This window comes from Gopherus flavomarginatus, chromosome 5 (assembly GCF_025201925.1).
Source record: "Gopherus flavomarginatus isolate rGopFla2 chromosome 5, rGopFla2.mat.asm, whole genome shotgun sequence".
NCBI lineage: Eukaryota > Metazoa > Chordata > Testudines > Testudinidae > Gopherus > Gopherus flavomarginatus.
The window spans coordinates 62,584,863-62,598,629 of NC_066621.1; the positions used below are offsets into that span (position 1 = coordinate 62,584,863).

Consider the following 13,767-nt stretch of genomic DNA (forward strand, 5'->3'; position numbering starts at 1 on the left):
GGGAATAAGACAGAGAATATCTTATTGCCCTTATATAAATCCATGGTACGCCTACATCTTGACTACTGCATACACATGTGGTCTCCACATTTCAAAAAAGATATATTGGCATTAGAAAAGGTTCAGAGAAGGGTAACTAAAATGATTAGGGGTTTGGAATGGGTCCCATATGAGGAGATATTAAAGAGGTTAGGACTTTTCAGCCTGGAAAAGAGGAGACTAAGGGGGATGTGATAGAGGTATATAAAATCATGAGTGAATGGAGAAAGTGAATAAGGAAAAGTTATTTACTTGTTCCCATAATATAGGAACTAGAGACCACCAAATGAAATTAATGGGCAGCAGGTTTAAAACAAATACAAGGAAGTTCTTCTTCACACAGCGCACAGTCAACTTGTGGAACTCCTTGCCTGAGGAGATTATGAAGGCTAGGACTATAATAGGGTTGAAAAGAGAACTGGATAAATTCATGGAGGTTAAGTCCATTAATGGCTTTTAGCCAGGATGGGTAAGGAACGGTGTCCCTAGCCTCTGTTTGTCAGAGGGTGGAGACGGATGGCAGGAGAGAGATCACTTGATCATTACCCGTTACATTCACTCCCTCTGGGGGCTTGGCATTAGCCACTGTTGGTAAACAGGATAGTGGGCTGGATGGACCTTTGGTCTGACCCAGTATGGCCATTCTTATATTCTTATGTTTCTGAATTTGATTATTTTAAAAGATTTTTTATTATTTTCCTCTTTGTTAATAAACACAGCTCAAAAGTTAATAGAGTAAAATGCTCAGATTCAGCAAGTTGTTCCAGTAAAACAATGTGAGGAACAAGCAACAGTAACAGATTTTGAAACCAAACAGGAGGTATATTCCATGAGACACGTTCACCTTAAAGTTTACTTCTTGCCTCAGACAACTGTTTAAACATTTAGCTCATTGTATATTATATTACACTTAGCTGTGCACATTCATAGTCACAAATTAGGCTCCATCTACACTTAACTCATGTTGTCCAGACTGGTTTTAAATTTGGTTCAGAGTAGCCAGTATGGGTAAAATAGCCTTGCACTTGGGAAACTGGAGTTCCATTCCTAAGCTCTACCACAGACTTCTTGTGTGACTCTGAATAAATAATGTAGACACAGGTCCTCACAATTATTTAGGCACCTTATACCTATTGATTTCATTGGGAGTTAAGGGCCTAAATAGCTTTAAGAACCTGGGCCTTAGTCTTCAGTGCTTCAGCTCCCTGTCTGTAAAATGAGGATAACAGCACTTTCCTACCCAAGAGGGTTGTTGTGAGGATAAAAACATTAAAGATTGTGAGGCACTCGGATACTACAGTAATGGGGGCGTCATACGGGTACTACAGGAAGATTAGAAAGTATCAGAGCATGCACATGCTCCAGTTCTGGGTTCCTATTCCAGGTCTTTCACACTGCTCTCGGTGGTGTAAAGATCAAGCTGGATCTCGGTATAAAGGTGACTCTCTGGGGCTGCAGTGCCATTTCTGTGTACAGATATGACACAGGATAGGCACAAATGATCCTTGGAAGAAAAAAAAATTAAAAAGAGAAAACTGCATCCTGTGTGAAGTATAAGTCTTAGGCCAGAATCCCTTCCAATGCCCCTTCAGGCTTCACCAGCAGCAGTCTTTAGCTGGTGAGTGATGAACACCAACAGGTCTCATTCACTTCAAACGAAGTTGCTTGGCACCTCTAAAAAGAACCAGGCCCAAGTCTCTTTCCTCCCTGTATCTCTCTCCATTCTTTACCCTCTTTGCTGCCTGTGGCCAAAACCCTATTTATAATGCTGCCCTCCTTTCCTCCAATCTCTTCACTTCCTCTCCTCCTTTTCCAAAAGCCCTCTCCTCCTTCTCCCAGTCTCTCCTCATTCCTCACCCTTCCCTCAGCTCTCCAATCTGGCCAAACTTCCAAAGTCTCTCTTCTCTACCCCCAAGTCCCCCACATTCTATTAACCTTCCTCCTCCTCTTGCACCCATTCCTCTTTCCTTTTCTCAAGTTTCCAGACTCTCTCCTCCTTCTCCCCAAGACACTCATTTCTCCCCGCAAAGTCCCTTCTTCCCGCACTGCAAATGTCCACTTTCTCCTGTCTTCCCTAGTCTCTCCAGCTTCTTTCCACAACTCTCCTCACCCCATCCTTCTCTTGACCATCCCCTCATCCTTCTCCTCTCTATCCATCCTGACTACCCTCTCTCAAACACCCCTCTCCCATCACTCAGACCTTTCTTCTCAAATGCCCATTTTCCAAACCTCCCCTCCTCCCAGCTCCCCCCTTTAAAAGCCTTTCGACTTTGCATCTGCCCACATATCCTGCCCTCCTTCACTCCCCATCCCTTCCCCGGGGCTGCATCCTCCCAGATCTGCCCTCCCCTCAGTCCCCTTTCTCACCCAGGGCTCCCGCGGGGGGGGTCAAGTGGGGCAATTTGCCCCAGGATCCGCAGGGGCCCCTATGAGAGTTTTTCGGGGTCCCTGGAGCAGGCTCCTTCACTCCGGGGGTCACGGAAAACTCTTGCGCGGCCCGGGCCCCCAGAACTACTTCTCCGAGTCTTCGGCGGCAATGGGTCCGCCAGGACCCGCTGCCGAAGTGCCCCGAAGACCCATGGCAGGGGGTCCTTCCGCTCCAGGACCCGCTGCCAAAGTACCCTGAAGACCCGCGACAGGGGGTCCTACCGCCCCGGGACCTGCCGCTGAAGTGCAGGGTCTTCGGAGGCAGGAAGACCCCAGGCCCTCTAAATCCTCTGGGTGGCCCTGCTCTCACCCCTGTCCTGTCCTACCCCATCCACCTCCTCGTGTCATTCCCTCCCGAGTGTTTCCACTTCACCTCCCTCGGCCTCCCTCCAGCTCCAGCACCTCCCGCTCCTATCTCCTCAGCTGCCCCACGGGCTCTGCCTGGCCCCTCAGTGCTGGGCCAGTAAACCGAAGCACTGGGGGAAGTGGCCCGCTCCGTGCACCCTATGCTACCCGCGTTCCCCCCACCCACCAGGCGGTCTCCCGCCCCGGGGCTCAGCGCAGACTCGCTGCCCAGGCCGCGCGCCCGGCTTCCCACGTGCAGCGCGCTGTGACAGCGGGCCTGGCCGGGGCAGGAGCCCTCTGCCCCCGGCCGCCCGCTGATTGGCCCGGGGCTCGGCCGGGGCCACGCCCAGCTCTACTGCTCTCCGCCCGGGCAGGCTGCCGGGGCAGAGTCTCTGGGCTGCGTCCCAGCTGGTGCCTGCGTGCGCGGATGTGCCCGTGTCCCCCGGGGAGAGGAGCGCGCGTGTCCCACCCTCCTGCCCCGTGGTGAGCCCGGCTGATGCCCCCGCCCAACATGCTGAGCACGGTGCCCGGTAAGTCACAGCCAGGCGGTCACTAGCCCCTGCTCCCAGCCGGGCGAGCGGCTCCCGGCAGGGAGGAGGGGGCGGTTTGGGGCTTGTGTAATAGGATTGTGTCCAACGTGCTTCCGTGCTTGTGTTGCGGCTTCCTGGCCGCTGGCTGCCCGGCTCGGTTTGCCGGCTGGGGTTTCGCAGGTGGCGTCAGCTGAGAGGCGGGAGCGCTCCTGGATAATTCACCTGGCTGCGGCTGTCCAGCAGCCCAGTTCCTCCCTCCCCGACCAGCTCAACCTCCTTCCCCGCCGCTCCTCACCCGCGTTTGAGCCGGTTCCCCGCCCCACACCGGGGCTGTATAGCTTAGGGCTTCTGGCGCTCGGGTGGTTTTGAAAAGAAACAGGACGTGATATAACCACAAGTGAGATGCCAGCGCACGGAAAGAGTGTGAGAGAGAGAGAGAGAGAGACAGTGTGTGTAGTTACAAATGTAACCGTTTTAGAAAATGATCTTTTGTCAGGAATTAAGACGCTTTTGAAACTAGCGATTTCAGATTTCTCTGGCACAGGTGGATTTATAAGGACTTTCGCAGCCCACCCATGACTAGCAGCCGCTTCAAACCTGAGTTTTAGATGGGAAGAGTATCAGAGGGGTAGCCCTGTTAGTCTGGATCTGTAAAAGCTGTAAAGAGTGCATCTGAGGAAGTGGGTATTCACCCACAAAAGCTCATGCTAGAAAACGTCTGTTAGTCTAGTAGATGAGAAGAGGAGGCTGACAGATTGTGCCAGTCTTTATTTTGGCTAGGCTTGACATTGCACCAGCGTTTGATTTGGTCAGTAACAGCCAAGGAAAAACACATGCAAGCTGTTTTGGCTTTTTGGGGTTGTTTTCTGTGGCGCTGGTGATGGGGAGGGTCTAGTTCTCTTTATAAGAACTGTATATATATATTTTTTGAAATGTACCATCCCTGTTCCCTCTAACAGAAAGCATTTCCTGAAGCTGAAAGTAGCACGTTACCTGCTCACACTTCCTGCCTGAAGTTAGACAGCTAATTGTAGAGAGAGATTACTAGTAGAACTGGGGAAGAAGTGAGGTGCACCATATGTGCAATAGATAAGAGCTGGGTGAGGCTGGGAGGGGAAGTCTGAGGTTGTTTACAGACAGACGTGAATATGTTGTTCCAGGTAATGGGTTAAGGTGAACTGTCTGAACGCTTTTTGGCTATAGAGATGAAAAAATTCTGCTGAGGCTAGACTGGGGAAGACAGGGTACCAGCCGTAAGCCTTGCTATGCCCTGAGAATGATGATAGGGGGTGTGCGATATGTATACTATAATATGTAATTAGTGCTTAGCATTCACACGGTGTTTCAGACGTGCTCTACAAACATTAACTAATCAATCCTCACGCCACCCCTGTGAACAGCCTTTCTTAAAATACTAACTGTTGTGTGTTAAGAAGTTTTATGATGAGCAAATCACATCTCTCCAACTTCATCTGCATTTGTATGTAATACTACATGGAATGGCATAACTATTAAGAGAGATTATGGATATGCTGCAATAGTCAGTAGATCAGCCAATAAGTACGAATAGACTCAAAATTGCTAACTACTCACTGCCTGGCATCTGACTTCATCCACGCTGTCCATACTGAATTACAGTTGTTACATCTGTTAAGAATGTAAGCCTCGCTTGGAATAGGATGTGTACTGAATGAGTGAATGTTTTATCATACTTGTATTTTTAAATTATATTATCTCACTGAATGCCAGTATCGCTTTCCTGTATGAACTTTGCAGAGTAAAGAATATATATTTATTGGAAAAGGTTTTAATGCACACAAACGCATATGGTGTGTGTTGTCCCTGATGTATGTCTGTCACTTAAATAGGATCTACTGACTAGCTTTTTTCCTGCTGAAGAAGGTTAACTGCAGTTGCTTGACTAGATTACTTTTATAGTCAAATCTACCACCTTGATTGGTCTTGGATATAGTGACATTTAATCCTAGTGTGCTCTAAAGAGAGCTCTTTTATTAACGAGCTTAGAGCTTTTGAGCCCTGAAATAACTTTTCCTCTTTTTTAAATTTATATTTCCTTATGGACTCTTTCTCTTCCTAACTTTTTTTGTGTAGAAGAATGTATGGAAATAAAGTACAGATATTTGACAGTATACCAACTTTCAGCTAGCATCTCTCTTTTTAAACTTCCTGAAATAATATGAGAAACACTTTCTGTGTATGCTTGCTACAACACTCTTCTGTGGTGTTAAGTGTTCTGGTTAATGTGCACCAAGAGCCATTCACAACATCCTTTCCTGCTCACGGATTGGGCCTAATTGAATGTGACAGCTATTTTTATTCAGGGCTTTGAAATGTGTCTTAATCTACAGTAGTAATTATATTATTAAACCATTACACTTAAGGTATGGGTTGAAAATCTGAGTTTAAAAAATGCAGGCAGCGAGCGACTGGAAGGGCTCAGAAGACTGATAATGGGATATAGATTCTCTTGCCTGAAAGTCACTGGACTGAATTTGACAGCTGTTGATAAATGAAAGCAAGTGACTTTCTGATATCTGTTTGCTGGCCAGCGTGAAAAGATCTGGATGCTTCAGTCAATTTTAAAATTCTGTTCACAATTGGCATCCTTGCTGTTAATCTCAACCAAGAAAGAATTCGAGCAAAGAAATGGAACTACATTCTTGCATACAGAGATGGTCCCTGCAAATCAGAGTTGAAATATGTTGGCAGGGCTAGGAAATTTTATATAAGAGCCTCTGTTTTGTTTCAAGTTGACTTTTTTGTTAGTCATGTATTGCAAACTTTTTTTCATGAGAGAAACAGTATGGCCTAGAACGTAGTGCAGAGGGAATGGGTGTTGGGACACTTGGGTTTTAATGCCACCTCCTCCACAGTCTTGCAGTGGACCTTGGGCAAGACTCTTAACCTCACTGACTCCATTTCCTCATCTGTAAAATCAGGGTAGTGAGACTTGCAACATTTATCTCCCAGGGATGTTAACAATTAATGTCTGTAAAATACCTTGATCTTGGATAAAAGAGGCTATATAAGTATATTTCAATCTAAATAATTTTGTAAGGGCTATCACCTTACATCAGAGGTGGGCAAACTTTTTGGGCCGAGGGCTACATCTGGGTGGGGAAATTGTGTGTGGGAGGGAGTGTGGTGTGCAGAAAGAGTCTCAGGGCAAGGGATTGGGGCAGAGGAGGGGTGCTGGGTGTATGAGGGGGCTCAGGAAAGGGGGTTGGGATGCAGGAGCAATGCGGCATGTAGGAGGGGGCTCAGGGCAGGGGTGGAGGAGGGGTGCAGACTGTAGGAGGGGACTCAGGGCAGGGGGCTGGGGTGCAGGAGGGGTGCGAGGTGCAGGCAGGGGGCATAGGGCAGGGAGTTGGGGTGCGGGGTGCAGGCGGGGTTTGGGCTCCCGCCCAGCGCTGTTTACCTAAAGCAGCTCCGGGGTGGCAGCAGCGTGCGCTGGGGCCAGGGCAGGCTCCCTGCTTGTCTGCCCTGGCCCCATGCCGTGCCACTCTAGGAAGCACTGTGGCCCCTGGGCAATGGGGGGCGGAGGGCTCCATGTGCGCTGCCCTTGCTGCGCCTCCAGGTACCTCCCCTGAAGCTCTCATTGGCCGTGGTTCCCTGTTCCTGGCCAATGGGAGCTGCGAGGGGTGGTGCCTGGAGGCAAGGGCAACGCACGGAGCCCTCTGTCCCCCTGCCCAGGGGCTGCAGAGAAGTGGTGCCGGCCACTTCTGAGAGCAGAACGGGGCCCACGGCACCATGGGGAGCAATCCTGCTGGCCAGATCCAAAGCCCTGAGGGGCTGGATCCAGCCCGCGGGCTGTAGTTTGCACACTCCTGCTTTATACGCTAGATATATTTTCTCCTTCCTGCGTGACAGTTCCCTGTATTCTAGAAATAAGAGCACTGGAGAGTGGACACTTGAACTAGTTTTTGATAACTTGGAATGTTTTTAAAGACTTCTCTCATGCATAATGGAGTTAATGGTCATATTTATGAACTAAAACAAAGATACAGAGAATTATTGACCACTTCACTCCTGGCCTAATCTCACTTGAGAAAATCAAGGCCAAATACGTACGTTTTCTCTAATAATTTAAAAGCCTTTGTTTTGGAACTTGGGGATTTCTTTTATAGAACAGTTGCTTCCTTGATCCTGTAACTATTTTTTCCACTGGAGTAAAGCTCAAAATCTTATTTATTCTCTGGACCTTGAATCCACTTCCTATTCACCCAGTCCTCTTCTTTCTTATCTCTTGATCCCCCTCTTTGGTGGCAAGTGTAATGGGGTGACACACAGCTCCTTCCAAAAGTACAGTGAACAATAACTCCATATGACAGCCAGTGTAAGTGGATACACTTTATTATGAACACGTACCTTTTTATTTTCATACTTGAGACTGAAAAGCGTTAATACGTTTTCTTAGGCTTCATAATGTGCACACAGCCTATGATGGCATAGCCCTCTAGTGTAGCCGCAGCCTGTGCCAACTGGGGTCTTTCTGTTGGTGTAGGAACACCATCTCCCTGAAAGAGATGCTACATTGACTGAAGCACTCTTCCATCATCAAAGCTCATAGACTCCAGGACTGGAAGGGACCTCGAGAGGTCATCGAGTCCAGTCCCCTGCCCTCATGGCAGGACCAAATATTGTCTAGACCATCCCTAATAGACCTTTATCTAACCTACTCTTAAATATCTCCAGAGATGGAGATTCCACAACTTCCCTAGGCAATCTATTCCAGCGTTTAACTACCCTGACAGTTAGGAACTTTTTCCTAATGTCCAACCTAAATCTCCCTTGCTGCAGTTTAAGCCCATTGCTTCTTGTTCTATCATTGGAGGCTAAGGTGAACAAGTTTTCTCCCTCCTCCTGATGACACCCTTTTAGATACCTGAAAGCTGCTATCATGTCCCCTCTCAGTCTTCTCTTTTCCAAACTAAACAAACCCAATTCCTTCAGCCTTCCTTCGTAGGTCATGTTCTCAAGACCTTTAATCATTCTTGTTGTTCTTCTCTGGACCCTCTCCAATTTCTCCACAACTTTCTTGAAATGCGGTGCCCAGAACTGGACACAATACTCCAGCTGAGGCCTGACCAGCGCAGAGTAAAGCGGAAGAATGACTTCTCGTGTCTTGTTTACAACACACCTGTTAATGCATCTCAGAATCATGTTTGCTTTTTTTGCAACAGTATCACACTGTTGACTCATATTAAGCTTGTGGTCTAATTTGACCCCTAGATCTCTTTCTGCCATACTCCTTCCTAGACAGTCTCTTCCCATTCTGTATGTGTGAAACTGATTGTTCCTTCCTAGGTGGAGCACTTTGCATTTATCTTTATTGAACTTCATCCTGTTTACCTCAGACCATTTCTCCAATTTGTCCAGATCATTTTGAATTTTGACCCTGTCCTCCAAAGCAGTTGCAATCCCTCCCAGTTTGGTATCGTCCGCAAACTTAATAAGCGTACTTTCTATGCCAACATCTAAATCGTTGATGAAGATATTGAACAGAACCGGTCCCAAAACAGACCCCTGCGGAACCCCACTTGTTATACCTTTCCAGCAGGATTGGAAGCCATTAACAACTACTCTCTGAGTACGGTTATCCAGCCAGTTATGCACCCACCTTATAGTAGCCCCATCTAAATTGTACTTTCCTAGTTTATCTATAAGAATATCATGCGAGACTGTATCAAATGCCTTACTAAAGTCTAGGTATATCACATCCACCGCTTCTCCCTTATCCACAAGGCTCGTTATCCTATCAAAGAATGCTATCAGATTAGTTTGACACGATTTGTTCTTTACAAATCCATGCTGGCTATTCCCTATCACCTTACCACCTTCCAAGTGTTTGCAGATGATTTCTTTAATTACCTGCTCCATTATCTTCCCTGGCACAGAAGTTAAACTAACTGGTCTGTAGTTTCCTGGGTTGTTTTTATTTCCCTTTTTATAGATGGGCACTATATTTGCCCCCTTCCAGTCTTCTGGAATCTCCCCCGTCTCCCATGATTTCCCAAAGATAATAGCTAGAGGCTCAGATACCTCTTCTATTAACTCCTTGAGTATTCTAGGATGCATTCCATCAGGCCCTGGTGACTTGCTGCATCTACATTGTTGTTGGCATATCTATGTTGGTCATGAGTGTGGCTTTTTTCACACTTTTGATCAAGGTAGCTATGCCAATTCAGTTTTTAAGTGTAGATTAAAGGCTCGTCTACGCTACAGAGTTAGGTCAGTTTAAATATATCGCTCAGAGTTGTGAAAAATGTCATGCCTTGGCTTAATTCTATTGTACAAAATAAGCCTGGGTATAGATACTGCTATGTCGGTGGAAAAATCCTGCCATCAATCTAGCTACTGGCTCTTGAGAGGTGGATTTACTACAGCAATGGAAGAACCCATTCCGTCACTGTAGTAAGTGTTTACGGTACAGCAGCTCAGCTGCAGCTGTGCTACCCTAGCATTTCTAAGTCTGAGCCTTGGCTTTCTCTGTATTACGTGGTAATGTGTTGACATACCCATCTTAAAACATTTTATGACTAACCTGATTAATTAAACTGTTACTACACCCCCTTATATATGTTTCTGACACTTTATTCAAATGGACCTTCCAAGTTCAGTTGCTGCAAAACATATTTGCTATCCCTTCTGGCTCAGTAATCCACCCTTCCCCAGGTTAACTGACACCTCAAGTTTTGACACCTGAAGGACAGACCTTTTTAGAAATAAGAGTTCCACACTTTTGATGATCATGCCCTCCCCGCAAAGTTGAAAAAATTGCAAAGCAATGAAGTTTATGGCATAGGCTAGAGAAATGAGAACCAAACTGGAAAAATTCTAATCTAATTTCTGCTAGAGTCTGGCTCTGTGGGCAAGTAACTTGACATTTGTCTCCCATCTATAAAATGGGGTAATACTTAACAAACCTGTGAAGTAGGTAAGCGTGAGGGTTCATTAACATTTGTATAGTGCTTTGAAAATGTAAAGCTCTGTATGTGCTAAGTATTCTAATTCTTACTGCTGCCCTAAGACATGCAGCAATAAGACATGTTCTTGGTATGTGACTGACTTTGCGTTAAAGTAGTTAGAAGTCCAGATTTGCAGGGGGCTGTCCTAGAATTGTGAACCATCTTGAGTTAAACACGCTGTACTGTCTGATACTGTTTTTATTTATTCTCTAGTTCTGCTGCAGAATATTTTTTTCATGCCAGGTCTCTTGACTGGTGATGTGAGCAAGCTAATTGTTGGTGGGGGGGTGGGGTGATCTGTGTATGTAAGACAGCAGGACAACAGGGTCACTGCTGTGATTCTTATGGTCAGTAAATAATGAAATATTTCCGTTCCTGTGGCATAAATCTTGGCTCTACCCCACATGTATCACAGTGCTGTTATTTTAAAAACAGTAACTTGAAACAAAACCTTAGGGGAAACTCAGATACTGAGAGGTTTCAGAGTAGCAGCCGTGTTAGTCTGTATCCGCAAAAAGAACAGGAGTGCTTGTGGCACCTTAGAGACTAACAAATTTATTTCAGCATGTTAGTCTCTAAGGTGCCACAAGTACTCCTGATCTTTTTTCAGATACCGAGAGTTTTCAATTGTAAATTATTGGGAAATACCACACAGCTTCAGAATTTTTTGTGAGCTGCTAGTAATATATTCACCTGACTTTGGCTTTTGTGGTCATATCTTGATCTGACTGAAGTCAGTGAGAAAACTCTGGTTGATTTCAGTGGAAGCAGGACTTGATCCTAAGAGGCACTCTATGGTGTGACACCTTATCAATTAACAAGTTGCAAAACAGAATGTCAGGTCACTTTAAATAAAGGCATATGTTATTGGAAGACTTCCCCCCCCCCCTCAGTTAGCAGTATGTATGCCTAATTTAAATTTAACAAGTTGTAGAATGCAAAACTAACAATGAGACACGTTTTTAGAGGCAATGCAAAAAATAATATTTATTATGTGTGTAACACTGTTTCTTCAGACCCACTTATTCTTTCATCATCTGCTCTCTGTAGATCCCTTCTTAGTTCGAAAAATATTGTCACTGCTCCATCTGAACATTTTGGCTACCAGGTGAGCCCCATCTTTAAATGTATGGTTTGCAGCTCTTTAAGACTGTCTATGGAGGTATTTACACTAGAGACTGAGTCTTTCACCAGCAGTGTTAGTAATTCTAAGTATTTCAGTGTATTACATTGCTTCCAGAAAACACAGATGTTCATTTCTAAACTAAGGATGCTAGCTGAGCTGTCAACTGATTCAAAGACTTGAGATAGGTCTGTTACTTTTCAGATTAATTGTGCATTTGCACAGTTAATGCTGCATAATGATGCATTCTAGAGTTGAAGTTTGCTCATTTTATTTTTGACATGGAGGAGTTGAGTAGTACTATAACTCTTTTTATCTCCAGACCATTACATTTAGCCTTGCAAGTAAATAGAATTTTACTCAGCTTCCCTAGAACTGGAGTTTAGTCACATTGGGGCTTGTCTTTTCCTTACTTCCATAAAAGGAAGGAAACTCTATTTAAGGCAACACATGGAGATTCTTACAGCATATTTATCTTTTTACCCAGAAGTCCCTACGCTCTTTGAGTCAGGGAACCATTTTGTTTTGTTCGGTTGTTTGTGTACTATGCCTAGGGTGACCAGATGTCCCGATTTTTGGGCCTTTTTCTTATATAGGCTCCTATTACCCCCTACCTGCATCCTGATTTTTCACATTTGCTGTCTGGTCACCCTAACCATGCCTAACACGGGGGGAACTAAATGAGAGATGTATTGTGCTAGCACATAGAAATTAATAATAATCAGTAGTAGTAGTAGTAGTCTCTGCTGTATATAAGTCCATTTCTTTGCTTTGTTGCACTGATACAGAGAGTAGAATTTCCTTTCCTCACCCCTCTGTGGCCAGTGCGCAGATTATGGAGAAAGAAATATGGGAGTTGAGAATGTCAAGTGGCTTGCTTTAATTTAAACCATAGTAAGAAGTCAGGGTTCTGTAAGACAGGTAGACCCTAAAAGTAGTAAGGGGGCTTGGCCCTCCTTAGATCCCCCTGTAATTTGAGCACTGTCTATACCTCATTTCCCTTTCCTCTTGTATGTTGCAAAATTGAGACTATGAAGGGGAAATAATTTTATTGAAATTGACGCAGGCCAGCCAGCATCATTCAATCACTGTACAGAATCTTAAATTTTGTTGTGAATCTGACTCCAAATGTACACAGGGCCTAATTCCTTCAGCAAAAGTCCCATGGGCAGTAATATCAAGAATACAGGATCAGGCTCATGTTTTCTTTTTTTTTCTTTTCCCCTGCTGCCTCCCACCTTCTATCTCCACCCACATAAATTTAGAAAATACACCAGTAATTTTTCTTCTTGGCTGCATGCTATCAAGTTAATATTAAACTGAAATTTTGAAATTACTGGTCTGGCATTGCAAATATGTGATTATGGAGTTTGTCAGTGTTTTTTTTTAAAAAACAAGTTCTTTGGCTCTTAGTCTGCGATAAACCCTTCTCAGACTTTTTAAGCTTGCAGATTATTGACTGGACGTGCTGTTGCAACACCCAAAGAGCTGTTCCAGTTTACTCCTGTGTGTAGGAGTGCCATAAATGAGCAGTAAATTAGAATGTATGCAAATTATGTAAATTTTTTCAGTGCAGGTATTTATGCAGGGTTTTAGCTGTGTGGGTCCCAGGATATTAGAGACACAAGGTTGGTGAGATAATCTTTTATTGGACTAGCTTCCATTTTTGAGAGAAACAAGCTTTTGAGCTTATGCAGAACTGTTCTTGTTTTCAGTGACCCATTTAAAAATATTTGGAACAGCTACAATAAAACATTTCTTCTTAAAAAATTAAGCCACATAATGTGCAATAATTGGCCCCCAAAGTGCTGTCTTTAAAAGGCTGAATGCACTGTCAATTACTCTACTGTACAGTATACACCTTTATATATTTTGTAGTTTTCACACCCAGAGTGGTCACTTGGAAGGCTTTTTTAAAAATCTCTGTGTTAAGATTCAGAGAATAGTTTCTAATGTAAGCCTTTGAAATAGGTGTTGGGATGTGAGGGGAAGAAGATTGTTAATGCAGAGACTGAGGAAGACTCTTTCTCTTTGGGGAGACCTATGTTTGGCAGTTAATGGCATTTTCATTTATATACAATTGGCTGGGAATGTATCACAATAACTGCCCTGATTGCTGGCTGAGGTGAGTCCATCTGTTAGTGTTATTAGGGAAGCATGTTACCTCTGATACCCCCTGCACAAATGGCGCAGCACAGTGGACTAGGGAGAGGTAAATGGGAGATTGTGGAAGCATCGAGATATTAAAAAGGAGGGAAGAAACTGTAATATGCAAAACAATAATTCTTATTGACCTCAAATCGTCAAACTCTGG

General features: G+C 44.7%; 1 protein-coding gene across 9 annotated transcripts in view; it reads left to right on the forward strand.

Moving 5' to 3' along the window:
* The first annotated feature begins 3,219 nt into the window (after window positions 1-3,219).
* Window positions 3,220-13,767, forward strand: part of MICAL2 (microtubule associated monooxygenase, calponin and LIM domain containing 2) — a 120,307-nt gene continuing 109,759 nt past the window's right edge. For all 9 annotated transcript variants that reach the window (XM_050955026.1, XM_050955032.1, XM_050955033.1 and 6 more), the window contains exon 1: window positions 3,220-3,341. The gene's annotated coding sequence lies outside the window, so the exon portion shown is untranslated. The remainder of the gene's footprint in view (window positions 3,342-13,767) is intronic.